Genomic DNA, 17,068 nt, shown 5'->3' on the forward strand with positions numbered 1-17,068 from the left:
TCCCACAGCAGGATTCAGGACAGCCAGCAAAAGAAACAAAAACAATCAGAGATATTAACCTGGTCCCATGAGGCGTCAGTGGGGTCAGTTCATCACCACAGAAGCAGTTTATGAGGAGTCCAGCCCATATCACATGATCATTATATCCACAATGTAATGTGTGTATCTGTACAGGCCCATGAACATTTGTGTGATGTTGGTCACACATGAGAATGTCTGTGTTTACTAGTGTGTAACCAAAATGTCATTTTTCATGAGTTGTGTGTGTGTTAGTTGTGTGACTGTAGATCAGTGTGTTGTGTATCACCAGAAAAACAAGAAATGGAAATTATTTTCATTCCAATTAGAATTTTAATGGCATACACTGAAAGAGAAACTGTTCTAATTAGTGATTATTTCGAAAACTATGAATATGTTACTATGCAAAGGCATAGAATTATAAATAGATCATATTTTTTCTGAGATTTTGAGACACTCCCGTTGCTCTAGCTCAATTCTTCACGAAGTTATGACCAAAAACACATATCTGACCTTGGTTACCTTGACCTTCAAGTGACCTTGACCTGTTTCAACCTGTAACATCCAGTGTACCCCGGTTATGTGTGTGCCAACTTGTGTGATGATTGGGTGAATATTTTAGGCCGCAGATGGTTCAGAAATTGCCGAAATTGCCGATCCTTTATAATGGCGTGACCTTTCAATTGACCCGTGTGACCTCAAATGACCTCGAATCATCACCAAACTTCTTTTGCAGCATCGGGAACGACGGCTTGACCCACGTACCAAATTTGGTGACAATCGGTCCATAAATGGCAGAATTATCGAGGGTGAACAGACACACAGACACACACCAACACGGTGAAAACAAAACCTGGTCAACCCTTCTGGGACCAGGTAATTAAAACACACAAAACAAGTCAGAACTGGAGGCGCGGGGCCGTAACAATGGATTTGTCATTGCTCTGCCTGGAATGTTGGTTTTAGAGCTCAAAATGCTTATCTAAACAAACATTCTGACTGTGAGCGGGGTTGCTTCTTCAAAGATCTGACCTGTAACTCGATCTGGTTTTGTTTCCACGAAGATAGAAAGGTTTAACACCGTGAACACTGCGAAACATTCCAGACAAAGCAACAACATCTCCATGAAGAAAAGCGTTTGATGGACCCTCCACCCGAAAAGTTGCACAATTCGCATTTACAGTATAATGGACTAGTTCTGTTTTTCACACTTTTAAAACAGCAAAAATCAGATTCTTCTTTCACGACGTACCTAGGCTGTATCTATAATGACTTCATATTAGCAGTTTTGGAAAAATACACTTTCAAAACATAACTTTTAGAAGCCTGTCTTAAAAGTTAACAATTCCCACCACTTCTCATTGTTATTCTCGGTCTGAGGCATCCATTAGTTACTGTTTATTTCATCATGGCGCTGCCGATAAGGAAGAACTTATCCCAAAGCAATTACCCCAAAATCATTATTTAGATTTGAGCACATTGAGTCAACTCCGGCGCCCACTTTGCTATTCCAAACACTTAGATACGGTATTTTAGGAGAATTATGGTGACAATAATTAGCATCCACTTGAAGCTGCCTCTCGCGTCACTCGGTAGTGCTGTTTATTAGATTGGGATAATTCAAAGTAAGAGCCGGAGAAGCCTTCACACACGCTCTAAGTGAAGTCTTCCACTGACAGTAAACTTAAGAGGAAAATACTGCATTATGGAAAGGTGCGCCTAGAGTGGAAATCTAAACCGGAAAAGCACAAAATGGAGCGTTTAGGAAAAGAGGATCCTGCAGAGTGAGTGCAACATCAAACGGTCTATATTACGGTATTTTCTGATCTATTTTATAATGTTGTTTCCTCATCACAAACAGACCTGGAGTTGTGTTTTGTTTCATTCACGCAAGTTGTCATGTGGTAATACAGGAAGCGCTCCGTGATGATTTTAAACTCCACGCACATTCACTAGAGCCAGTTCGATAATTTCAGCCCAGGAAATGCCAATCTCTTCTGAACGAAAGGTAAAAGGAGCTGTCAGCTTGACAACTACCGCTTCATGACAAGGTGGAACGGAGCATTTTGAGCTTTGGAGATGTAGACAGACTAATTAAAGAAGTCGTCAAACATACGTGAATGAAAAATCCGTGTATCATTCGTTCATTTGTTTTTCCAATACAAAACCGAAAATAAGAAAACGAAAAAACAACCTTTTTCTTCGTTATTTGTTTCCAAAACCAAAAAAACAAACCAAAAAAGAAAAAACAGATAACGATTCATTTTTTCAATTTTGTGTAGAATGGAAAAAACGGATAAAGTCCGTTTCCCGTTTACGTGACTTCCATGACTGCGATGCTGGACCTTTGCGCTGCACACGGACTGAACCAGAACTGATCCAGGTCCGAGACCAGACCTGGACCAAATCGGGACTGAGACCGGGACCAAACCGGAACCAGAGCGGGACTGAGACCAAGACCAGACTGAGACTGAGATCAGAACTGAAACCGGGACCAGACCGAGACTGAGACCAGACCGGGACTAAGACTGAGACCAGCCAGGACCAGGACCAGGCCGGGACCAGGCCGGGACCAGGCCGGGACCAGGCCGGGACCAGGACCAGGCCGAGACTGAGAACAGACCGGGACTGAGTCCGAGACCAGGCCGGGACCAGGCCGGGACCAGACCGAGACTGAGAACAGACCGGGACTGAGTCCGAGACCAGGCCCGGGACCAGGCCGGGACCAGACCGAGACTGAGAACAGACCGGGACTGAGTCCGAGACCAGGCCCGGGACCAGGCCGGGACCAGACCGGAGGCTCAGAGCTCACAGCAGGGCCTGAGCTCGAAGCTGAGGCTTGGACCCTGCGGAGGCTCAGAGTCAAAGCTCGGAGTCCACCCTGGTTCCACTCTGGTCCCGGTGTGGTCCCTGACCTGGATCAGTCCTGGTTCAGTCCGTATGCAGTGCAAAAGTCTGGCATTGCCGTCACGGGAGTCACGAAAACTGAAAAAAAGGAACTGTTATCTGTTTTTTCATTTTGGTTTGGGAGACAAATAATGAAGAAAACTGTTTTTCTTATTTTTGGTTTTATATTGAAAAACAAATGAACAAATGATACACAGATTATGAAAGAAAACAGCTCTAAGGCTAAAATGTAAATTTTCTGTAATTTAGGCCTTTTATCCAACTTCAATGAAATGTTCACTTTCAGAAGAATGAGATGACCTCAAGGCAAAATTAAATGAATGAAATTATGGCCTCCAAGCAAATGTCAACTGTGGCCACTGAAAACGTGGTAGTCATTATTAATACTCTTATCTGCTGAATTTGCTCCACTTTAATAGACAGTCAACATAACGCAACGTCCACTATTTGTAAAAAAGAAATTCTTACAAAGTCCAACAAACTGCTAGCCTGATTCATCAGCCGGTTTCACTTCGTAGAAACCGTCTGACCTCACAGCATTAGAATTCGTTTGCTCTGTGGTAGGCAGGTACTTTTTGTCATTTAATCAGTCGCTGTTTGGTATATTAAGTTTTTCCCAAATCCCAAAGGAAGAAGGGCAATAACATCTTTCCCCTTGATAAAATTCACTAAACATTCTCTTAGTTCCGGCTTTAAATCCTCGATCTCAGGAATCGTCGCCAACACAGAATGTATGGCTCTTCGCTGATCGGCTGGTGCCCAAACTCGCACTTCCAGGGTTTTTGCGAACCGTCTAGTATATTCCGATTCCTGACCTAGTCGCTGGAGAAAAATTAAACTGAGCGGAGGCACTAGGTGGCGCCAGCCTCGCTCACAATCTGCAGTGTCACAAACGGGTTTTTGTGAGCTCATGTAAGTTCAGCTCAGACTTCTTCTCACGGGACAATGACACCACCTCCTCTGCCTCCTGCATGAGTCAGTGGATCCGGTTACTGTCTGTTCTGCACTTAGACGCTGAATGGTGCCAGGCTTTTAATGCGCCTCATTCGAGTCCATACAGAAAATATGATACAGAAGGCATTTGGTCGTCTCAGTGTGGTATAAGTGAAGGACAGTGACCATGGAAGTGCTCACGTTCTAAAGGCGGGAATGCATGATGAACTAAGTTAATACAGAACAGTAATAAGATCGTACTAAAGGAACAATAGAGTCCTTCCACCTCAATTCACGCCAAAAAAACTGCAATTTGAACCCTCACATTGCCGAATTGCAAAGAAAATTGGTGTACATAGCCAAGAAAGACAAAATCTTAAACTTAGACAAATTTTAGCATGATCAGAGTAACGGTGATTGTCAGTCGTATACACTGAATGGATATTTGGCTCGTCTTAAGATGGGGGTAAGTCAACTTCTAGGTAAATTTGAGTGAAAATAAAAAATAAAACCCCTCCAGATGTTTTATATGTTGTAGTGAACATATAGAGCGACATTTTTCTATTGGTGTCATTGAGGTCGGGCGTGTCCCTTATTGTCAATTTCAAGGTCAGAATTTAGGTCAAAAGGTATTTCATCTCAGAAATACTTTTGGATTTGGATTCCTTCTGATTTCCCCTTTCCAGAGATACCTTGGTTTTGGAGATCAGACCAGTAGTTGCTGAGTAGATGCAACTTAAAATTCAGAGACCACACAAAAAAGAAAAAAGAAATAAATTGCAATATCTTAGAAACCATTGGTCCAATCAAACTAAAATTTGAAATTTTGGATCTTCTGGCTATGATTTACCTACGGGTCCGATCAAGCAGTAACGGAGGGAAATGGGCAGATTTTTGACATTCAAATGTCTCTTATTCAGAAACTAGAGGAACTATTGAAATAAGTAAAGTATCAGAATGTAGGAAAGAGTTACACTCCAACAGGGTCAAGTTAAACCTGTGATATTCTTTCAAGTTGTTGACAAAAAATTTTAAAACTCATGTTGGTAACAGAGGGAATGAAATATGCAGCACTTTTTGGGCAATAAATCCAAACAGTGATAACTCTTGGTTCTCACTTACATATCCTTAACAAACTGGTTTGAATATTTGCTTCATATAGTTTTCTACCATATGGTACAAGATTAGGTTGAAAAACCTCTTACTTTTTGAGTAAGAAAGGTCATGGTAACAGAGGGAAAATTGTGCAAGCAAGTAGAAGTAGAAGCAAGTTGATTTTACATAATTTGTCATCTTTTTTCTTCCAAATATTTATATATTTAATATTACTTCAAAATGAAAGGAAACTATTTCTACAAAATATGTCAGTCCTTCCAAGCAAATTTTTATCATTTTAAATACTTTTTTTTTTTTTTTGAAAAAACATGTACCTTCATCAACAGTTCAAAGATGGAATAACACAAGATATGATGAAATACATCCATTTATTTGACATGATTTGCAGGTCTTTGAAATTTGGGAAATCATTTTTGTTCCATGTTTCATACATGGTCTGTTTAAAACATATGTAACTTTAGAACCAAAAATGATACAGAAAAAAGGTCAACAGTTTCATAAACTAGAGTACATATGTATCTGTTCAATACATTTTTATATCAGATGCATTAACTTGAATTTTTGGCCTTGCTGCTTGACCGGGCCCCTACATACCAGTTTCATCAAAATTTGATAAAGTAGGGTTTAACTCACTGAGTGAACTGAGGAGGACTGACCCAATACCTTCTTCAGAAATCATGTAAATATAGAGTCTATGCTTTCACAACGAAACTTCGGCATTCAGCAGTGGCTCTCAAACTTTTCACACCGAGCACTACCACAGAAAAGGTTTGGCTTTCAGAATTCCATCAGATTTAAACTAGCTCTAAAAACAGATAATTTCAACTGTAATTCTCAACAGGAAATATCAAAAAGAAGTACAAAAAAGTGGATAGAATTGACTCTAAATGAAGCAAACCCACAAAGCGAAGAGCTGCAAGTATCAGTGGTGCATGTTAACATGACTCATCTGTGTCACACTGAATAGAGCTGTACACATGATCAATCTGGGATGACTCTCGCTAAAAGCATTCGTGAAACAGGGAGCGTCATGGCGATAATCTGAATCTGATTGGTCGAAGCGGCAGCAGAACGAGCTGAAAAATCAAACTTTGCAAACTAGTTCCATCCAGTTGAGAGAAAAACAAAGACGTCTTCCCTGTCCATAAATGCTCAAAGCTCTTATCTCCTGTATAGTCCTGTAGTACTGACGCTAAAATAGGGTGACCATATTTCCATTTGTAAAAACCCGGACACCTTGTTGAAGGGGGGGGGGTCTCACCGTTTCGTGGATTTTATTTATTTATTTATTTATACGTATGAACGTGTTTTGTGTATTACAGGCAGGTAGTAATTACACATGTGTGAGTCAGGACTAAACCAGGTCTAAACCAGGACTAATCTTGGACTTAAGAGAGAAAACGCCGAGCAGTTTGTCCACAAAGTGAGATCGGGCAATTGCCGCGTTTACCTCAGTGAGGTGCGGAGCTGAGCCGGTCCTTTCTCCTGTGGTCACCTCCGAGCCTGTCCTGACGGTGAGTCCTGTTTCAGTTCTGATTTAGTCCTGGTTTAGTCCTAGTTCAGTCATGGATTAGTCCTCCTCTTCAGTCCTGGAATCAGTCCTGGGTTAGTCCTGGTTTAGTCTTGGTTCAGTCTGTGGCGTAGGCAGCGCAAAAGTTTGATATAATCTCAGGTTAAGGTGGGTCGCAGGTGCGGTCCTGTCCTGCGCGGGTGCGGTGTTGTACTGGGGGTCTCCAAAAACTAACCCGTGCAGGACTCTGCGCTGTAGGCTCCATTACGGAATAAATTAATCTTCAGTTCGTTACATAAAGAAGGAGGAAAATAACACAAGGACGACAGCAGCAATAAGTTTTAAGAAGGATACAAAAAGGGTTGCACCTGTCCTGTCTGAGAAAAGTGCATAAAGTCTGTGCTGAGGGTTTTACAGACTTAAAACAGATAGAATAATTGTAAAATATAAAGTTGATACTTCGTGGATTTCACCTATCGTGGGTTATTTTTAGAACGTAACCCCCACGATAATCGAGGGACACTGTCCTCTCACCTCACAACCTGTGCACATGGACTCACACTTGTCCCGATCGGGACGGAAAACTGAGAATTTCTTGTACAAGTCATTGTTAAATGTACATTTGTGCTTCGGTATGTTGTAGACTGACCGACTGTTTGTGTCTCGCTCCTTCTGAGTCACAGACGCTACGAGAGACGCTCAGTTTAATGAGCGGTACTGAAAACCCGGACATTTGCATCACTTTATAAAAAAAAAAAACCCGGACGCGCAGGACAGGACCCAAAATACGGACATGTCCGGGGAAAAACGGACGTTTGGTCACCGTAGCTAAAATAGAGTGAAGTAAAGAGAAGTGTTGGTCAATCCACCTGCTTGACTTTACAGCAGGAGTCTCATGAGGATGGGTGGATTCTCATGCATGTGAACTCACAAATATCGTGAGAATCCATCTTGTTGTGCAAAGTTAGCTCCATGTACCACAGTCTGAGAAACAGTAAATCTTAAATAAATACATATAAACACATAACATTTTTATATGTAGCTTAATAGAAAAAGAGGAGAGTACAGACCTCTGCCAAGGCATCGTCTCATATTCCACTATTATGATCCTGGACATTGACCAGTCAGCTCTGTTTTATTGTCTACAACATGACACCATCACAATTCTACAGGACATTATTTCCTTATGTGGTCAATAATTCACAGAGATAAGTCTGACCTGATCGATGAACACACTCAGTACACACGAATAACCCCAGCTATAATCTGAGCCAAATACAGATAGATTTCACTGCCTTTGCCAGGGTTAACCACAATGAAAACCATACACTTACAAAACATGGTGGAATAATACTGTTGGTGTTTTTACAAAAATTGCAATTGCAAATTTTAGGCTACTACCAAATCAGTAACAGTAAAACCAGTTGTAATTAGGCCCACAACAGAATAATACTTTTATGTGAAGTAAAAGTAAACAAAAATAAGAAAACGAAAAAAAACAACTATTTTTTTTCATTATTTGTCTTCAAAACCAAAATGAAAAAACATAATGATTCATTTTTTCAGTTTTTGATTTTGTGTTTAAATAAAGAATGGAAAAAATTGACAGACGTTTCTCGTTTCCGTGACTTAAACTGCAATGTCGGACTTTTGCGCCACATACGGACTGAAACAGGACAAGACTAAACCAGGACTAAACCGTTTTCATTCCTGGTCTGGTCCCAGTCTCAGTCCCGGTCTGGTCCTGGTTCTGTTCCCGGTCTCAGTCCCAGTCTGGTCCTGGACCTGGTTTAGTCCTGGTTCAGTCCGTATGCGGCGCAAAAGTCCAGCATCACAGTTTAAGTCACGGAAATGGGAAACCGTTATCCGTTTTTTCCATTATTCATTTAAACACGAAATCGAAAACTGAAAAAATGAATTGTTATCTGTTTTTTTTTTTTTTTTTTTTTCATTTTGGTTTTGGAGACAAATAATGAAGAAATTTTTTATTTTTTTTTCCCTTTTCTTATTTTAGGTTTTATATTGAAAAACAAATGAACAAATAATACATGGATTCAGAACCTTTCCCGACCCCCAGACATTGAGCGGAATTAAATTAAATAAAGCCAATTTATCATGTAAACGCGGCCATTGTAAAGTCTTATTCTCACTTTTATATATACTATCTCTTTGGACTTCGCACACAATGTTAGCGAGTATCCATTGTTACACGAAATACCAGACGGAAGAAAATGTTGAAACTGCACCGCGACCTCTGTGACATTCTCCAGATTAAATTGGCACACATTTCCATTCAACTTTTCTATATTTTACCGGTTTAATTTGACTTTGCGACGCAGCTCTATGGCTCATTACGGACGTTTAAATGCATGACACGGTGAGGAGGGAGCCCCGCGCTTCTCTGCAGGCACCTTTCACCGCGGATCACAGCTTTTATTTCTCATCGTTTCGAAACTGCTGGATGCCTGAAACACTTCCAAAGCCATTAACAATCCTAACAGTCTTTATGGAAGATAGATATTTCTTCTTACCTGAATATACTTCTATACTCACCGCGGGTTCAGACTGTCTGTCACAGCACGACTAAAGAGATTAAACCAGGGCAAAGGACCGACTAAACCAAGAATATCCCACAGAAGTAAAAGTATTTAACTCAAGTTTGAAAGGTCTGTATGACGTTGTTTCCTTATCGAAACATGAATTAGAAACATGTCTAGAGTTGTGTTTTGTTTCCTTCACACATGTTCAACACATAAGCCCTGCATATTTAAAGGAACAGTCCGGAATTTTCGACCTAGTGAGCCAGAGTGTTGGAGAAGTGTGGAAACACTTTTTGAAATATTCCATCCAGTCCTTGTATTTGCAAAAGTCGCTGGTGCTAGGCTAGTGCATGTCAATGGCCATAGTTAGCCTTGACACTAAAAACAGTCTTACCCACTCTACAAAACACCCAAAACAAATCTATTATTACACCAGACTGTCCATGTAAATGTCTGTGTTGATAAAATAATGTTGGAAATAAAACTAACCTTGCATTGCACGAATCATCACGTATCGAGGGACTATTTTCTCATATATCAGTCCGCCGCTGCCAAACTTATTTATTTTACGTTTATTTTATTAAGGAAAATCCCCTTGAGATGAGTCACATCGTTTTCGAGGGGGATCCTTAGCATCCAAAGAATACAACAACAAGTCGCAAAAATAAAAACTAGCAAAACAAAAACAATACAAAAACAAAACAACATGTCTAATAAACAGAAACACAAAGCGATAAGACAAAATACATAGACACAGACATTAAACATAAACATAGAAAAACGTCAATATAACAACCAAACAGATCTCTCACTAAAAGCAGTCACATTGTGTTTTAAGATGAATGAATAAGTCTTTCTTAAAGATATGGAGTGATGATGTGGAGCGCAGAGAGTTTGGCAAATTGTTCCAGTCTGATGGTGCTTTGAATCTGAATGCTCTTCGTCTGATGATTGTGGAGGTTTTGGATATTACAAAGGAAGGATGGTCTAATTGTTTGAGAGAGTATTGCGATGATGATGCGTAAGATGGACAGAAAAGAAAAATGCATTTAAAGATGAAACCAATGAAAGCACATTCTTGCATCAGACTTTCTATCAGGAAGTACAACTCACTGCTGCTGCTCAGACATAAATCCTTCAAATGCAAGGTTGGTTTTACTTCTAAAATTATTCTATCAACACAGACATTTACATGGACAGTCTGGTGTAATAATAGATTTGCTTTGGGTGTTTTGTAGAGTGGGCAAGACTGTTTTTAGTGTCAAGGCTAACTATGGCCATTGACATGCACTAGCCTAGCACCAGTGACCTCTGCAAATACAAGGACTGGATGAAATATTTCAAAAAGTGTCTCCACACGTCTCCAACACTCTGGCTCACTAGGAAATGAGGCCCTATGTCCAAAATTCCAAACTGTCCCTTTAAGATGAGTTCTACTTTCAAACAGAAAACACTAGATCAGGTCCTGTATCACACAAAACTGACTGGATAAAAGGTCGCCGTTGACTTGAAAACTACCGCTTCATGACATCACAAGGTGGAACAGAGCATTTTGAGTTTTGTAGTTGTAGACAGACTAATACTAAAGGATTACTGTTAATAAGGGCTGCGCGATTATGGAAAAAAAAATCATTATCGCGATTATTTTGGTCAATATTGAAATTACGATTATTCAAACTACTATTTTTTAGTTACACGATGCATTTATTCAGCATTTCTCTCTCTCTCAGAAAAACAACAACACTCTTATTGATAATTGAAAATAAATATAGGCTACAAATATGAACTTTAGAGCCGTTTTGCAATGTATAAATCATAAAATGAATAAACAGTACAACACAGTGACTCTTTGTCTGCACTTGTACTTAGATTAGAAGAGTGGGAGTGGGATTAAATACTTTTTTTTTTTTTTTTCTCCCACTCCTTTTTGGGCCATTTTTTTTATTTTTTTGCTGTTGTTATTTCTGCTGTGATTTAATTAATGTTATATGTTCCACTGTAAAAGAATGTACATTTCTTACTTGCCCAAAATAAACACATAAATGAATCAAATAAACTTTGAACATGAAATAAGGCACAGAAAAACATAAATGCTTCCAAAATAAACTATATATCCAGCTGTTCTACAATTCTACAACACTTATTTATATAAAAATATTCCAAAATAAACAGTTAACCTTTACTAAAAATCTTTGAGTTTGGAGATCGTTTGACACACGAATCGAAATCGCGACCAAAATTCAGTTGAAAATCCTTATTGTTAATGTACGGTCAGTGTGTTTTTGTTTGTTTGTTTGATTTTATGATGAGACTGGACCCCGGGAAGAGTCGTCAGTGCAATTCCAGAGACTAATGAGGATCCTTAAACAAACAAATAAACAAACAAATCACTCAAACATGTGTGAATGAAACAAAACACAAGTCCAGGTGTGTTTTTTAAGGAGGCAACAACATTATAACACGACTCAGACATCACACAAACCTCAATTTTTGCATAATATATGACCTTTAAACATTAAACAGCACATAGGCCAAGGGAACAGGCTTTATACTTACTCCAAATATCCACTACAGATCAAATTATTCAAATAAAAGTAATTTTAATCACAATAACTTTAACTAAATCTTTGAGAAACACTGAAAAGAGCCTTAACTGGGTTTCAGATGACTTCACAACATTCTATAAGTCAATATTGGTCCATTTAATGACGATCAGGTTCAACATTTGCGTATTTTCCTTTTGGATAGACTATTCCCTGGCAAAGTGCAGTGTTATTAAGAGGGAAAACTGGCTCTTGCTCACGTTCTGGGAGTATGACTTAATGTAAATGACCTGAAAACCACCAAGACACCCGGACTAAACCAGGACTCAAGCGTAAATCAGCAAACTTTATCAGCGTTTCTCAACCGATAAGAACCTCAAACACAACAAATGCAAGTAAACAAAAGTGGATTTCTGTTAAGGTAGCACGTTTTCTAAGCTCTTACCTGTAAATGAATCAAACTCTTCGCGCTACGACCGTCCACAGCGCATCCACTGGTAAAAAAAAAAAAACAAAAAAAAAAAACAACGCGTAAATCCAACTTGTTGCTCCGTGCGCGTCGCGATCCAAACCGGGGAACAGTGAGACTCTTTCAGCCCGGGCCTTTACGCCTTTGTGCGGGCCTCCAAAACCACATGAAACGCGATCTTTTTTCTTTTGTCAGGCCCCCGGGCAACAGGTGTTCGTTTCGCGTACAGGTGACAGTGAAGCATCGACGTACCAGCGCAGAGACGCGTCCCTCCCCCGAGTGCGAGCGCCTCCTCCCCGCAGAGCAGCACCGGCCTAAACGCTGATGCCTCCTCCTCCTCCTCCTCCTCCGCTGCTCTGGCCTCGGAAAAGTGTCAAAGCTCGTAAAATTGTCACTCTCCAAAGCAGATCTGTGGTGTTGGGGCCAAAAGGGGTTTGTTGAAACAAGTCCAAGATGAAAAGGGGATTATTTACTTTGGCTTTTTGACGCGCAAATGGAGGCCAAATTTGGGTTTAGCCACAAGAGGGTGTCATTTTACCTTTATAATCTTGGATAGGCTGCCACAGTTTAGAGGCCTTTTAATAAACTGATGGTTTTCAGAATTTAGAAAGTGATAATGTCTCAATGGGGGTAAGAGTAGAGCGACCAGACGTCCCTGTTGACCCTGTGTCCCCTGTCCCAACAGATTTATCCAAAACCACGGATTTGCAGTGTTGGGAAGGTGACTTTTAAAATGTATTCCCCTACAGATTACAGATTACATAGCCCAAAATGTAGTTTGTAACTTAATCCGTTAAATTACTTAAAGTGAGTAATGTAATCGGAATACTTTGGATTACTTGATTTGCTGTAGAGAAGCAAAGATGAGGATCTTCACATAAGATGTTTTGTCTGCTAAAAGACAATAAAAAGCCCAGACTTTACTGAACCAAATTAAAAATATTATTGATAGAAGAGGAGGAGACACAGTCCGCGCAGCAGGATTTAGTCCTGTTAAATTCTGTTTTAGACCTGGTTTAGTCCTGGTTTAGTCTTGATTTAGTCCTGGTTTAGTCCTGGTTTAGACCTAGTTTAGACCTGGTTTTAGACCTGGTTTTAGACCTGGTTTTAGTCCTGGGTTAGACCTGGTGTAGTCCTGGTTTAGACCTGGTTTAGTGTCCGGCAATGAGTGGAATTACCGAGAAAAAATAAAAAAGGGAAATAGCCCAAAATGTGAAAACAGGAAAATACCTCTGTGTAATCCATTTATTTCAACCAAGTAACTGTAATCCAATTACTACTCACTGAAACAGTAACTGTAACTGAATACAGTTACTCATAATTTGTACTCTGATTATGTAACTCCAGTACATGTAATCTGTTACTCCCCAACACTGCTGATTTGTCCCAAGAAATGTCCCATGTGTCCCTATTTTTAACCAGTTTGATCTCTGCCAACAGTAAAGAGAGGCATAAAGTGTCATTTGTTTAACTAAAATACAGAAAATCATCTTATAAACGACTTAAGCGTAAAGTAAATGTGACTATACTGACTCACATGTTAGTCATGAATGGGCCGAGCGCAGAACAAATTATTTTAATTACGTACTTGTTTCATAATTTTATTGTCACCAACCAGCCTGAACCAGGGATGTCCCAGTTTTTTTATTTTTAGAAAATCTGGTCACCTTAGGCAAGAGCCAGATTTCCCTCTTGATACATTATACTCTACCATAAAATATCCAAAAGGTAAATGCACAAACTGTATGTTGAACCTGACCGCTGAGTCTTTCATTTACTATATTATAAGCAATAAATCTGTCTCCATTTGTGTTAAAGTTCCTGTATTACACTAAATGGACTCTTGTGAGCTTTAGGCATGTAAGAATGTTTAGTTTTTTAGAGTGTTTGTTTCATTCACACAAGTTTCAGTATCGCTGCTTTATTAGTCTGTCTGCATCTCCAAAGCTCAAAATGCTCCATTCCACCTTGTAGCTCCTTTTACCTTCTGTTCTAGATCACATACTGGTTTAAGAACAAAAAGTAATGTTAACCCTATATATATATATATATATATATATATATATATATATATATATATATATATATATATATATATACACACACACACACACACACATATGTACACATTCACTCAATGCAAATAAATACTGTTATAATCCCAAGAATTCAAGTAAAAAAAAACATTTCTCCATGTTGTCTGTAGTGAAATGAATCATGGGATGTGTAGTTCCTGATGTTTCTTAGCTGTCAATGCATTTAAGCAAATTAACTTGTGATTCGATATATTGTGACAGCCTGTTATTATAACTGTTATTAAAATGTGCTTCTGCTTATTTCAGTATGAACCACTCTTCATAGAAGCCTTATAATAAAGTTGGTTAAGCTTAATTCATATATTAGTAATGTGTGTGTGTGTGTGTGTGTGTGTGTGTGTGTGTGTATATATATATATATATATATATATATATATACACACATATATAAGTGTAGAGCACTTATAATAAAGTTGGTTAAGCTTAATTCATATATTAGTAATGTGTGTGTGTATATATATATATATAATATATAAGTGTAGAGCACCTTATAATAAAGTTGTAACAGCAATTATTAACTATTTACAAATATTTCTTATAACATTTATTAATGATAGCAAATATTTTACAGTGGGTCTCTCACACTTATTTCAAAAAGACATTTAGTTAACTATTAACAAACTTGAATATAATCAGTTAATAGTTAATAATGCAAACAACTCATGTTTAGTTAATGATGAAAAAATGATTAACTTGTGCCAAACTGATATTTTAGTAACAATTAACAAATATTAACAAAAGGTTAGGTAATGATTAGTTTGCTGTTTATTATGGCACCTTATTATAAAGTGTTACCCAGACATACAAAAAACAAAAAAAACAAAACAGAAACACACATGTCCAGGTTTATATTCCCTCTAGACCAGGGGCCTCAAACTCAAATGACCTGGGGGCCACATTAGATAAAGTCTGAGTGAGGCTGGGCCACATTGAGTATTCAATAAATAGTGGTTGCACCAAAAAAAAAAAGCCGTATGTGCACGTGCACTCGTATTAACAGATCCACTTAGACTCGTTGCTTCACAGCTGCTGTAAGTTGAGTTTTGGGGTGTAAACTGCGTTAATAATCTGTTGTTGTGAATCTGCACGGGCACCGATTGCAGCTTCATCTGTCAGTGCGGCCCGCGGTGGGGGGTGGGATTGTGCGTACATCTACCGCGAGTCTGAGACCCCTGATCCAACCAAAACAAGTGCAAATTTCCTCCGTTAAATGACATCAGCAGAAATTGCATTTTACATACTTATTATGCACCATACATAAAAAATGAGTATACATATTGTGTACATTCTAAGAACATATACTGTAATGAATCCGTGTATAATTCATTCATTCGTTTTTCAATATAAAACCAAAAATAAGAAAATGAAAAAACAACAGTTTTCTTCATTATTTGTCTCCAAAACCAAATGAATCCGGGACAGACCAGGACCAGACCGGGACCAGAGCGGGACCAGACCGGGACCAGACCAGGACCAGAGCGGGACCGGGGTGGACTCCAAGCTTTGACTCTGAGCCTCTGCGGGGTCCAAGCCTCAGCTTCGAGCTCCGGCCCTGCCGTGGGCTCTGAGCCTCTGGTCTGGTCCCGGTCTGGTCCTGGTCTTGTCTCGGTCTCAGGCCCGTTCTGGTCCCGCCCTGGTCCCAGTCTCAGTAGCGCTCCGGTCCCAGTCTGGACCTGGACCTGGTCCATTTGAACCAGAAGCTCTTAGTTCGGTTCGTTTTCGTTGGTGTGAAAGCGTCAGTTGGATGCTTTGCACCACCTCGGAACCAGCCGCGGTTCTTGAGCGCGGAGGACCGGAGCAGCCCGTCTGGACCTGTAGTCCACAGAACATTCTCACTTTCCCCGCACGGAACCAGCGCGGAAACGATGACATGGAACCACTCGGACCACTGGTCTCGGTCTCATTTCCACTCTGGTCCCGGTCTGGTCCCAGTCTGGTCCCGGTCTCAGTCCCGCTCTGGTCCGGGACCTGGATCAGTCCTGGTTCAGTCCGTACGCGGTGCAAAAGTCCGGCATCGCAGTCACGGAAGTCACGTAAACGGGAAACGGCCGTTATCCATTTTTTCCATTCTTCATTTAAACACAAAATCAAAAACTGAAAAAACAAATTGTCCGTTTTTTTATTTTGGTTTTGGAGACAAATAATGAAGAAAACTGTTGTTTTTTTTCCGTTTTCTTATTTTTGGTTTTATATCGAAAAACAAATGAACAAATGATACATGGATTTGTAATGAAAGATCTCGAGGTAACAACTCCACAACACATTCAGAGCTCACGTTGGTCAGTCAATGAAGAAACGTTTTTGTTTTTTTCTTTGTGCATTCGAGCAGCAGAAAGCTCCAGTTGAATGACTTGTCTGTAAGATAAGAGCCATTTTCCCACAGTTAGAGGTTAAACTGATTTGCACTGGCACATTACCATTTTTTTGGCAGCTGCTCGTAATGTACAACGGTCATTAAATCATTAGTCGTCAGATTTAGTTTGGACATGTCGTCTAGCAAAACAAACCTCTAAGTGCAAGGCGTGGTTATTCCTATCCATTGTCTTTGTGACGTGTTACTGATTTATTCTGTCCACTTACTTGTGTGTTTATGACTATGTGACTGGGCAATGAGGGAAAACATATTACTAATAAAACTGCGATTAAAGGTCCTATGTTACGTGAGATTAACTCTTGTGAGCTTTAAGCCGCGTTAGAATGTTATTACCTCCTCCAAACCAGACCTGGAGTCGTGTTTTGTTTCATTCACACATGAGTAATCCTTTTGTTATGAGTCTGTCTACGCTCAAAATGCTCTGTCCCACCTCGTGATGTCATGAAGCCGTAGTTTTCACGTTAAATTTTGTTCAGTGGAGCTTCAATTTCAGGTCTGAACTCATCCAAATGATTCCAGTGAAGGCGTATGTTGAGTTGGAGTTTAAAAACACAGTGGAGCT

The 17,068-nt window shown here is 39.6% G+C and overlaps 1 protein-coding gene across 1 annotated transcript in view; it reads right to left on the reverse strand.

Moving 5' to 3' along the window:
- igsf9a (immunoglobulin superfamily, member 9a) overlaps positions 1–12,296 on the reverse strand; it is a 242,568-nt gene extending 230,272 nt beyond the window's left edge. The window contains exon 1 of the mRNA XM_020919260.2: positions 12,013–12,296. The gene's annotated coding sequence lies outside the window, so the exon portion shown is untranslated. The remainder of the gene's footprint in view (positions 1–12,012) is intronic.
- Between the last annotated feature and the right edge of the window lie 4,772 nt (positions 12,297–17,068).

The sequence above is a fragment of the Boleophthalmus pectinirostris genome, unplaced genomic scaffold, assembly GCF_026225935.1.
Source record: "Boleophthalmus pectinirostris isolate CB_2022bp ecotype Guang Dong unplaced genomic scaffold, ASM2622593v1 HiC_scaffold_18, whole genome shotgun sequence".
Lineage (NCBI taxonomy): Eukaryota > Metazoa > Chordata > Actinopteri > Gobiiformes > Gobiidae > Boleophthalmus > Boleophthalmus pectinirostris.